Raw genomic sequence first — 10,244 nt, forward strand, 5'->3', positions numbered from 1 at the left:
CCTTCATCACGTTTGGATATGGAACTTGAGGTTTATATTCTTTGACAATTGACTTTTGTTATTTCCTATCTTCCTCAACCTCATCATTGTTCACCACATCTTCTTGTCTCGGTTTCTATTTAGGTTCAACTAACCCTTCCACGTCTCGAACAGTAATTGCGTGAAGCTGCTCCTTAGAGTTAGGTTTAGCATTACTAGGCAAGCTACCTTGTAGTCGTTCCAAAATTAGTTTACCAAGCTAACCCATTTAATTTTTGAGTCCTTGAATCAATGCTTGCTGAATTTTCAATGCTGCCTCAGTGTTTTGAAAACGGGTTTCTGACACCGATATAAATTTTGTCAACATCTCCTCAAGGTTCAGCTTCTTCTCTTGCTGATAAGGTTGTTGAAAACCCGAAGGAGGTTGTGTTCTTTGATTTCCTTGGCCACCCCAAGGAAAGTTGGGATGGTTCCTCTAACCTGCATTATAGTTATTACTATAAGGGTTATTTTGAGGTCTAGCATTATTACCCATATAGTTAACTTGCTTATTCTCTGTGCTAGGACTGAAGGGTAAACATTCTGATTAGTCATTCCACCTCTATTTATATCGCATTGTATCACTAGATTCTCCTGCGTAGAAAAATATAAACTATCAATTTTCTTATTTAGTGCTTCCACTTGGTTTGATAACATGGTGACTACATCTAAATTAGAAACATCGATTTCTTTCATTAGTTTTGTCCTCATGACTTGCCACTGATAATTATTCAGTGCCATCTCCTCAATAAACTCATAGGCTACCTTGGGTGTTTTATTATTCAGTGTACCACCAGCTGTTGCATCAATTAACTGCCTTGTTGAGGGATTCAAACAATTGTAAAAGGTTTAAACTTGTAACCATAAAGGTAACCCATGATGAGGACACCTTCTCAATATATCCTTGTATCTCTTCCATGCATCATATAAAGTCTCTAAATTGATCTGAACAAAAGAAGAGATGTCGTTCCTCAACTTGATCATTTTAGCCAGTGGGAAGCACTTCAAAAGAAACTTCTCGGTCATTTGAGCCCATGTAGTAATGAAACCTTGTGGTAAAGAGTTTAACCATTGTTTTGCCTTGTTTCTCAACGAGAAAGGGAACAACCGTAAATGAATGGCATCATCAATGGCGCCATTAATCTTGAAAGTGTCGTAAATCTCTAAAAAATTGGCCAAATGAGTATTTGGGTCTTCATCTTGTAAACCATCAAACTGAACATACTATTATACCATCTAAATAGTGTTTGGCTTCAGCTTGAAATTATTTGCAGCAATGGTAGGTTGCACAATACTCGATTCATCCCCAATCAGAGTAGGCTTGGCATAATCATACATAGTGCGAGGAGCAGGAGCTGCAAGAGGTAGTTGAATATTCTGATTATCACCTATCTCCTTAGTAATATTGTTGTCCTTTTGTTCGTCTACTATATTCTATCGACTCTGCCTTGCTTCTTTACGATTTCTTCGAGTAGTACTTTCAATTTCATTGTTGAAAAGCAATGGTCCCGACGGGTTTCTTCTAGTCATAAACCAAAAGAACTTGCCAAAATCAAACAAACGAAAAATTAAAATTTGAAAATTAAATTAAAAGAAATATATAAAAATAAAATAAAAATGGCTAAATTAATAGAAATAAAGTGTTCCTAATATTTCAATCCCCAGCAACGACGCCAAAAACTTGATGTACCCCGAAACTAACTAAAAATACAACAAAGGTAAGTGCACCTATCGATAAGTAGTATAGCTACGGTGAGTAAAGATATCGTATCCACGAGGACTAAAAGTATTAGTAATTACCGTTTTCCTATTATTTAGTCGACAAATTGGAGTTATTGTTTTAAACTAAGATTACTAAATTAATTTAACTAAAGAACTCAACATAAAATAAATCAGGAAAATAATTGAATAATAACCAATGAGAGAGACAATACCCAGGAAAGAATCCACCTAGACTTCATCTATTATTATGAATTTGATTTAAACGATTTATTCACTTGGTATCTTGATATGTAGAAATCCCTAAATTATGCTAATATCTCTTTCGAGAATAAGAGCAACTGACTCTAGGTTGATTAATTGAAATCTCTTTCTAATTAAAACCCCTATTATCGCATTAACTCGATCTATGAAATCCCCTATTAGATTTGACTCTAATCTAGTAGATTTATGTTGTCCTATTTCTAGGATTGCATGCAACGCCACTCAATTATACTATATCTACTTTAAACAGGGACTTTTCCTTCGCTGATTTAAGCACATTAAACATGAATTAATATCTCAAAAATATTAAGACAAGATATAAACACAAATAACTGAGAACAAGAATCAAGTATTTATTGCATAAAATAGGAATAAAACAATAGAATTCATCATAGGGTTCATCTTCCCTAGGTATATAAGGAATTAGTTCATCATTGTGTGTAAAAACATCTTAAAGTCAGAAAAACCTCAAGAAATAAAGAAACTCATAAAAACTTCAAAAGAAATTAAAAGGAGGTATTCAACCTTGATGGAAATTTGCTTCAGAGTTGGCTCCAATGGTGTTCTTCGAGTTGTTTTCTTCAATATTCTCTGATGGCTCCCCATTCTCATCTTTTATTTGGTATTTATAGACTTTAGAATGCCTAGAAAGCTTAGAAATTACGTTTTTCCGTGTGTTTAGGATGCAAATCGTGAAATTGACACGGTCTACCACATTGCCGTGTGTCCAGTCAGTGTGGCTCACAAAGCCGTGTGGGAAGGCCCAGCCCGTGTGGCTCTTAAAATCTACTCTATTTGTTCGATTTTAGCTTGTTTTTCACTCCTTTCGCTCCCAAATACTCTTAAGTATAGAAACAATAATTTTAAGGATTAAGAGCATAATATTCACTAATTTGCTTAAAAAATCATCCAAAAAGCGCATTAAGAACGAGATTAAAATATGTTACTTTTATCATTTATCAAAAGCTCTGGGAGATTTCTACAACTCTGGTGGTTTACCCACAGACTATTTGATAGCTTTTGTCTGCAAACATGTTGTGTATTCACAACCATCTAGCAGCGTATTAACCTGTAACATTGGTGGTTCATCCATCCATCTGGAAGTACTTATGTGGTTTATCCACAACCTGGTATATAGGGATGGACGAGTTCTAGGGAACTCTTACTATGGTGTGTAGCGGTGGGGTAGGATCTTTTCTTTGAAATTTGAAACTGTGTTGCATTCACAAAGTATGTGCAAATGATTCTGCGATTTCTGAGACGGTATATATGTATATCTATATGTGTATTGTGTTGATATGATATTTCGAAATTTCTATTGCAAATTATTCTATATGATGTGATTTCGTATGCTAGTCGATTGAACTAATTTTCTTAGGATGGAACTCACACTGAGCTTCACAGCTTACTTCCTTTAATTTTCATCTTTACAGATAATCCACTAGGTTAGGACGCAGACATGACATCCAGAGGGTCTCGGATCGGTTTTGTTTAATATTTTAGATATATTATTTGATATATTATTTTTATTATTCAGAGACTATAATTGTTTTAAATTTCGAAATGTGATATAGGACTTAGGATTTAGGTTTTGTTTTTATATTTCATGACATTTAATTTAAAATTCTAAGATGCTTAAGTATGATTATTAAGTAGTTGTGCATAAACCCTAATTTTTCTTAAAAACATTAATATATATCACTTTTTCCTCTGCTAAACTATAATTAAAATTTTGAGTAATAGGTAATTCAGTGATTAATCAAGTTTTCTTCTAAAATAATTAAATGTTTTAAAATGACTATTTTCAAAATTCCAATAGCTTATTGGACCATTTTGGTGACTAATGTAATCTTTCGAATTCGGGTCTAACGTCTAGGCCGGGTTGGGGAGGTTACATATTTCCCTAAATATTGAAAAAAGCGACCTACTTTGCAATCTTTTTTCGACTTTTTTTCCCTAATTTACCCTATCTATCTATCTATAACTAGTTCCTAGTAAGAGTTAATAAGAATATTTTAGGTAGTATTAAAATCCATAGGGTATTTTAGATATAAAAAATTACTAGGATAATTTAGACACTAAAAGTTAACAAAAGCAATTTAAGTTTTGTTTTAAATAATTATTTTTGTTATTATAAAAATATAATTATCATTTACTCTTAAAGCAATTAAGCCTAAATTTGAAACGTTAGAAAACCAGCAACTTTTTAATTTCAGACGTTAGAATTTTTAATATAATATATATATATATATAAATATATATCCATATCAACATATAATATATGATTTTTTTCTGTATTTAGTTTAATAAAAGTATTCATTTTATTATCTCAAGTAAGTATAATGTATTCTTTATATTTTTATTATTTTTATGTTTTTTCTTTGAAAGTTTAAAATTTTCTTTATGAAAATTAAGTTAATTGAATTGCTTTTTTCAACTAAAATGATGTATTTTTTCGTTATTAGCTATTTAACTCAAATTTGAATTTCTTTCTAAAAGTAGAGTCATCTTTTAACTGAATTTGATTTAATCCCGTAGGTCTTTAAAATTTATCTCATTGTTTGTTTATTTTTTTAAAAAAATTGATTATCTTAGTATATTTACTTCTATATCAACTTGTTTATATTTTTAAATATTTATGAGTTTTTTGGACCATTATATAACTATGATTCATTTTATTTTAAAGTTGTTCCAAATCATATCCATCTAACGATGGCTCTCGAAGATTTTCTATTCAATGGAGTCATTGAATTGAAGTTAATAGGAGTATACTTGTTATTTTAAGAATATACAAAAGTTTGGTATTTCATAAACAATAATAAAGTTATTTGGTTTTATTATACCAACCTTTTAATTGTGATATTATAGTTTTAATATTGCTTTAAGTATTATTTTCATTATTATTTATTTATTTATTTTTATATTTTAAGAGTTATATTTTACTATTTCTTGATTTTTTTTTTTTGAAAGTTGCGACCTCTCAATTTGTGTCTGATAGAGAACGAATATCGCGAGAGAAATTCACGAAAAAAGAAGAAGAAGAAGAAGAAATTTTAGAGGAAGGAGATCAGAATAAATGAGAAAAAGTTGTGACGGTATTTTCATAACCATTCCCTCTAAAATAGAGAAAATAATAGACCAAATAACATATTGGCAATGGTCAAAACTGCCTCCAATAATCCGCACCGTTTCAATTAAAAGACTTGGACCAAAATGGTGTGTTTAAGACTTCTCTCTGCGCATCGTTTAACTAAAATAAAATGCAGTGTTTTGGCAACTAGAAAATCATAAACAACATTATAATTATTTAACATAAATAACAGAAATTTCAAAGATTGCACCATTTCCCTCCAGCAGCATATTTGTTCCATATCAATATCTCCCCCCTCAAAGTTGATCCTTGACCTCAAGGATCAATTGTTAGGTATTTCTAGCAAAGCTCATTGAGTTTTCCCAGGTAGAGTCTTCAGGAAAAATGTTGGCCCACTCCATTAGAACTTTGGTTATAGCTTGGTTCCCTCTTTTTTTACCATACGCCTCTCTAAAATCTTGACTGGTACCTTTGGAAGATCGCCATCAGTTCCCACCAATGGTAGCAGTGGTGAAGTAAGGGCCTAGCCAACGTGCCTTTTGAGCTGAGACACATAAAATGTCAGATGGATCCCTGATTCATTAGGTAGTCGCAATCTATAAGAAACCTGGCCAATTTTAGCCTCTATAGGATAGGGACAATAGTATTTAGGTGATAATTTCTGGTTAACCACCATTCTGAATGAGTGTTGTTGATAGGGTTGCAACTTGAGATATCACCAAATCACCTACTTGGAATTCTCTCTTAAACCTCTTTTTGTCAACTAGTTGCTTCATGTGCTTTTCAGCCATCTTCAAATGAAACTTAAACAATTGTCTTGTTGCTTCCCTTGCTTGAAGACTGCGATCGACAATAACAACAAGAGAGGAACCAATTAGATATGGCTGATGCAACGGGGGTCATTGGCCGGGCTTCGTAGGGTGTGGTCTAAATGGTTGTGTGGTATGCAGTGTTATACCACCATTTTGCCAACGAGAGCCAACTCACCCAATCACTTGGCCTTTTTCCAATCATGCATCTCAAGTAGCCTTCCAAGCATCTCTTCAACACATCTATTTGACTATCTATTTGGGGATGGTATGCAGTGAAAGCTACAACTTGGTGCCTATTTGCTTAAACAGTTCCTACCAAAATGTGCGAATAAAAACTTTATCTTGATCTGAGACAATGGATTCAAGCACTCCATGGAGTTTATAAACCTGACATAGAAACTTATGAGCTACATTCATTATAGTAAAGGGGTGAGAGAGTGTTAGAAAATGCCCATACTTGGTTAACCTGTCAACCACAACCAGTATAGTGTTCTTTCCTTTTGAATAAGGTAACCTTTCTATAAAGTTCACGCTAATAGCAACCCAAGCTCTATCAAGAATGGGAAAAGGTTGAAGAAGACCATGAGATGCTGACAAGTCTTCTTTACAACTTTGGCATGTTGGACATTCCCCCACCTATGTTTTAACATTTCTTGATAAACCCTTCCAAAAAAGTATGCTTGACATTCTGTGTCTGGTGGCATGAACTATTGAGTGTTCACCAGTTGAACCAGCATGAAATTAGTGAAAGAGATCCCCCCCTGAGGTCAACATTATCTTCAACAACAACCTTACCCTTTCTCCTAAAGGTTGTACCATCTCAAGTGAACTTTGGATGTGTAAAAGACTATTGTTGTATCCCCTTAATTAATTATTGCAACTTAGCATCAAGCAATACTGATTCCACCACCCTATCTCATAGTCCAGGCCACACAATGCTGACCATGCACTGAACTAACTGACCCTCATTTTCATGTAACCTCCTAGATAAGGCATTTGCCACAGTGTTTAAAGTGCTCTTCTTATAAGTGATGCAGTAATTGTAGCCCAACATATTTGCTACCTATTTCTATTAATATAGGGTGATGGCTTGTGTATCAGATAAGAACCTGAGAATTTGGTGGTATATTCTTATCAAGAAAGGTCTCCCCACAAGGTACGAGTGCCATTTATTTACTGCCAAGAGTACTGCTAACATCTCCTTTTCATAAATCAATAAAGCTTCTGTAACACCCCAAATGACCTAGGCTTTATGGCCAAATTCGAGAGTGTTACGAATGAGGGTTTTGAAATCGACGATACTTCGATATAACCATGTTTAGTTATTTGAAAAAACGTCCAAGTTTTATAAAACATATTCATTTATATATATTACCGAAACCGATATATTTGATAAAACCACGCTCGTGTTTTCAAAAATAACATTTGTGCACTCAAAATCGGTATTTTGTCGAATCATCGCAGTTTAGAAATCAGAACGCAATCTAACCTAAAAAAATTCAAACCAAACAGTCCAAAAAGACCGGAGAGTCCAAAAATTACAAAACTCTCACGAAAACTAGAAATTTCAGTAAATCGTAAAACCATAGTAACAATGAAAGCAGTTCATGTCAAGTGGTCACCGCTGAGCCTCCGTTGTACCGACCCACCTATGTCTGTGGATTACCTGAATGGAACAGACAAACAGATGTGAGTTTTCGTAAACTCAGTGTGTAATCCAACAGAAATTGTCCTGCAGCACACACCGAATTTCATATGCGGTCCGATACAGATTCGGACCTAAGTCCATAATAGTAACAGATATCAGAATCAAATAATAGATCAGACGTACAGAATCCTACCACCATCCTCTACACACCATCTCCGTCCATCCTATCACACCATGTGGGGATAAAAACACCCATTCATCCCTACACACCATATAGTGTCGATGCGGTACATAACAGATAATATACAGTCAAGCTACCAGAATATAGGCGAAAGGTTGTTGTACAGATCACTTCCTTTACATATACAAATCTCACCCCAAACACAGATACAGGATACAGATGCAAAAATAATTGAATAAACATGCCTAACATGCTCATATATAGATAAATACATACTTAACAGTGCAGTCAGGCATACATATTAGTTTCCTACTCAGATCAGTATCAGAGTATTAGATCACATGAAATAAGGTTTGGTTAGCCCTTACCGGCCTTACGGTAGGTCCACAGTCGATTGGAACGACCCGTGCAACCCGAGGAAAAATTTTAAAATTCTGGGCCTACATGCCCGTGTGGGCCCACACGGCCATACTCATATCTTCACACGGTTGTGTCAAGCGCACGTCTACACCTTCCTCAGTCACACGACCGTATCTTGCGCACAGCCAGCCATACAACTAGCCACACGCCCGTGTGGCATCGATAGACCCAATTTTTGGCTTTTTTCGAACCTCGTTTTCTCACATTAAGGGTACACACTTGGTTCAATTTCGGAGCACTTGCAATCCTAAGACCATCAAAACCTATAATTCGATTAAAAACACTAAATCCATAACTAAAAACGATTTACAGCACTAAAATCCCCAATTCACCGAAACGCTCACCTTTGAAGAACAACGCTTCTCAAACCAAATTCGCTGAAGAATCGATCGTTTCTAGCCCCTCTCTTAAACAATCAACCAAATCCAAGCATTCAAACTCAACATACACGAAATTTGCAAGTTATCACCCATAACAGAAAATCCCTAACATGCAACATAAAGGATAGAAAGCTACTTACGAAATACCCTAACAGTAGAACAGACAAATTTAAGCACCCAAACGATTAAACAGAATCGATAGACTCACCACGCTGCTGTTTGACCAAAAGAAAGGAAGAGAAAAAAAAGTAAAAAGAGAGAAGAAAGAAGAAGAAAAATAAAATGGGAGATGGAACAAAATGAAAGTGAAACTAGGGAAAGGAAAAATTTTGGAAGGAGAAAAATTAAAATTAATTAATAACATATCCCTAAAATCTCTCAACCCCCATTATTCCACCATATCCACCACTAACCAACTAATAACTACCCACTTATACAGTGAGACTTCCAACTTCATCCAAACTCTCTTAGTCAACCGAAGTAAAAACTATCACCCTCACTCATGCAAGGATTCGAACATAGGACCTCCAACAAACTAACTCCTTACCACTTGAACCAGTAGGCTCATTCTGTAGGACTTGAACCCAAGACCTCCTACTCACACCCAGAACACTTAACCACTGAAGCAGATACATATTTGTGTTAGATTTCACAAGAACAAAAATAAATTATCGGTGCATTATAGCTTGATGCCTAACACCCAATCCCTTGTTGAAATATGCTATTGGTTTCCTTTTTTGTTGAAGAATAGCCAGAATTCCCTATTGGCTTACATCTACATCCACACAAAATTGTTCTTGAAAGATAGGAAGTGCTAACATAGGTGCCTGACACATTTCCTGTTTTAACTCATCAAAGGTTGCTTGCGTATTTGTGTCCCATTGCCAATCAACATTTTTCTTCAACAATGTAGTCAAAGGCTTGGCTATAACCCCATAATTTCTGATGAACTTTCTATAATATCCAGACAACTTGAGGAACCCTCAAAGATCTTTAACAAACTGTGGTTTAGGCCAATTCAAAACTCTATCAGCCTTGGATACATCCATAGAGACTGAACCATGGTGAATAATGTGGCTAAGATATTCTATCTGTAATACCCCGAAAATTACTATAGTAAGAAAGTAAGATAATATTCCTGATATAGTAAAATAAGGAAATAAAGTGATAAAAAGGGTAATTTTGAGTTATGTCAACATTAAGAAGTAAATTATAACATATTAATTCAAGGATTAAATCGCAAAAGTGAGAAAAGTTTTGTTGCCCAAAGGTAAATACTCAAAATTTGAGGGGTTAAAGTGAAAATAAGAAAAAGTTGAAGGACCAATCGTGCAAATATTTTAAGGTTGGAATAATCTAGAAACTAAGGAAAATGGATGAATTAGGACCAAATTGAATAGGTGAAGAATTATGAGCGACTAAATCGTAATTTTACCAAATTAAGTAATGACTCAAGGATGAAATTTTAAAAGATCATAAAGGGAAAAATGGTCATTTAGAAGAGAGAGAAATCTAGAAGATAATGATGATGTTGGAGATATTTTAGATTAATTAAATAAATAAATATTAATATTTTAATTTGATTTTTAAATGATATTTTATTATTTTATTATTTAGTATATATAAGTGGAAAGAAAGATGAAAAGGAACCAACCCACCATCTTTTCCATGCAATTCACGTTAGAATAGATGAGAAGAAAGAAATTTTTGC

General features: G+C 34.2%; 1 non-coding gene across 1 annotated transcript; it reads left to right on the top strand.

The window, feature by feature from the left end:
* The first annotated feature begins 889 nt into the window (after positions 1-889).
* Positions 890-996, top strand: LOC128042777 (small nucleolar RNA R71). The gene has a single exon (XR_008198288.1). It is a non-coding gene; the product is annotated as a small nucleolar RNA R71 (small nucleolar RNA).
* Positions 997-10,244: the final 9,248 nt, after the last annotated feature.

Source organism: Gossypium raimondii, chromosome 7 (assembly GCF_025698545.1).
Source record: "Gossypium raimondii isolate GPD5lz chromosome 7, ASM2569854v1, whole genome shotgun sequence".
NCBI classification, from domain to species: Eukaryota; Viridiplantae; Streptophyta; class Magnoliopsida; order Malvales; family Malvaceae; genus Gossypium; species Gossypium raimondii.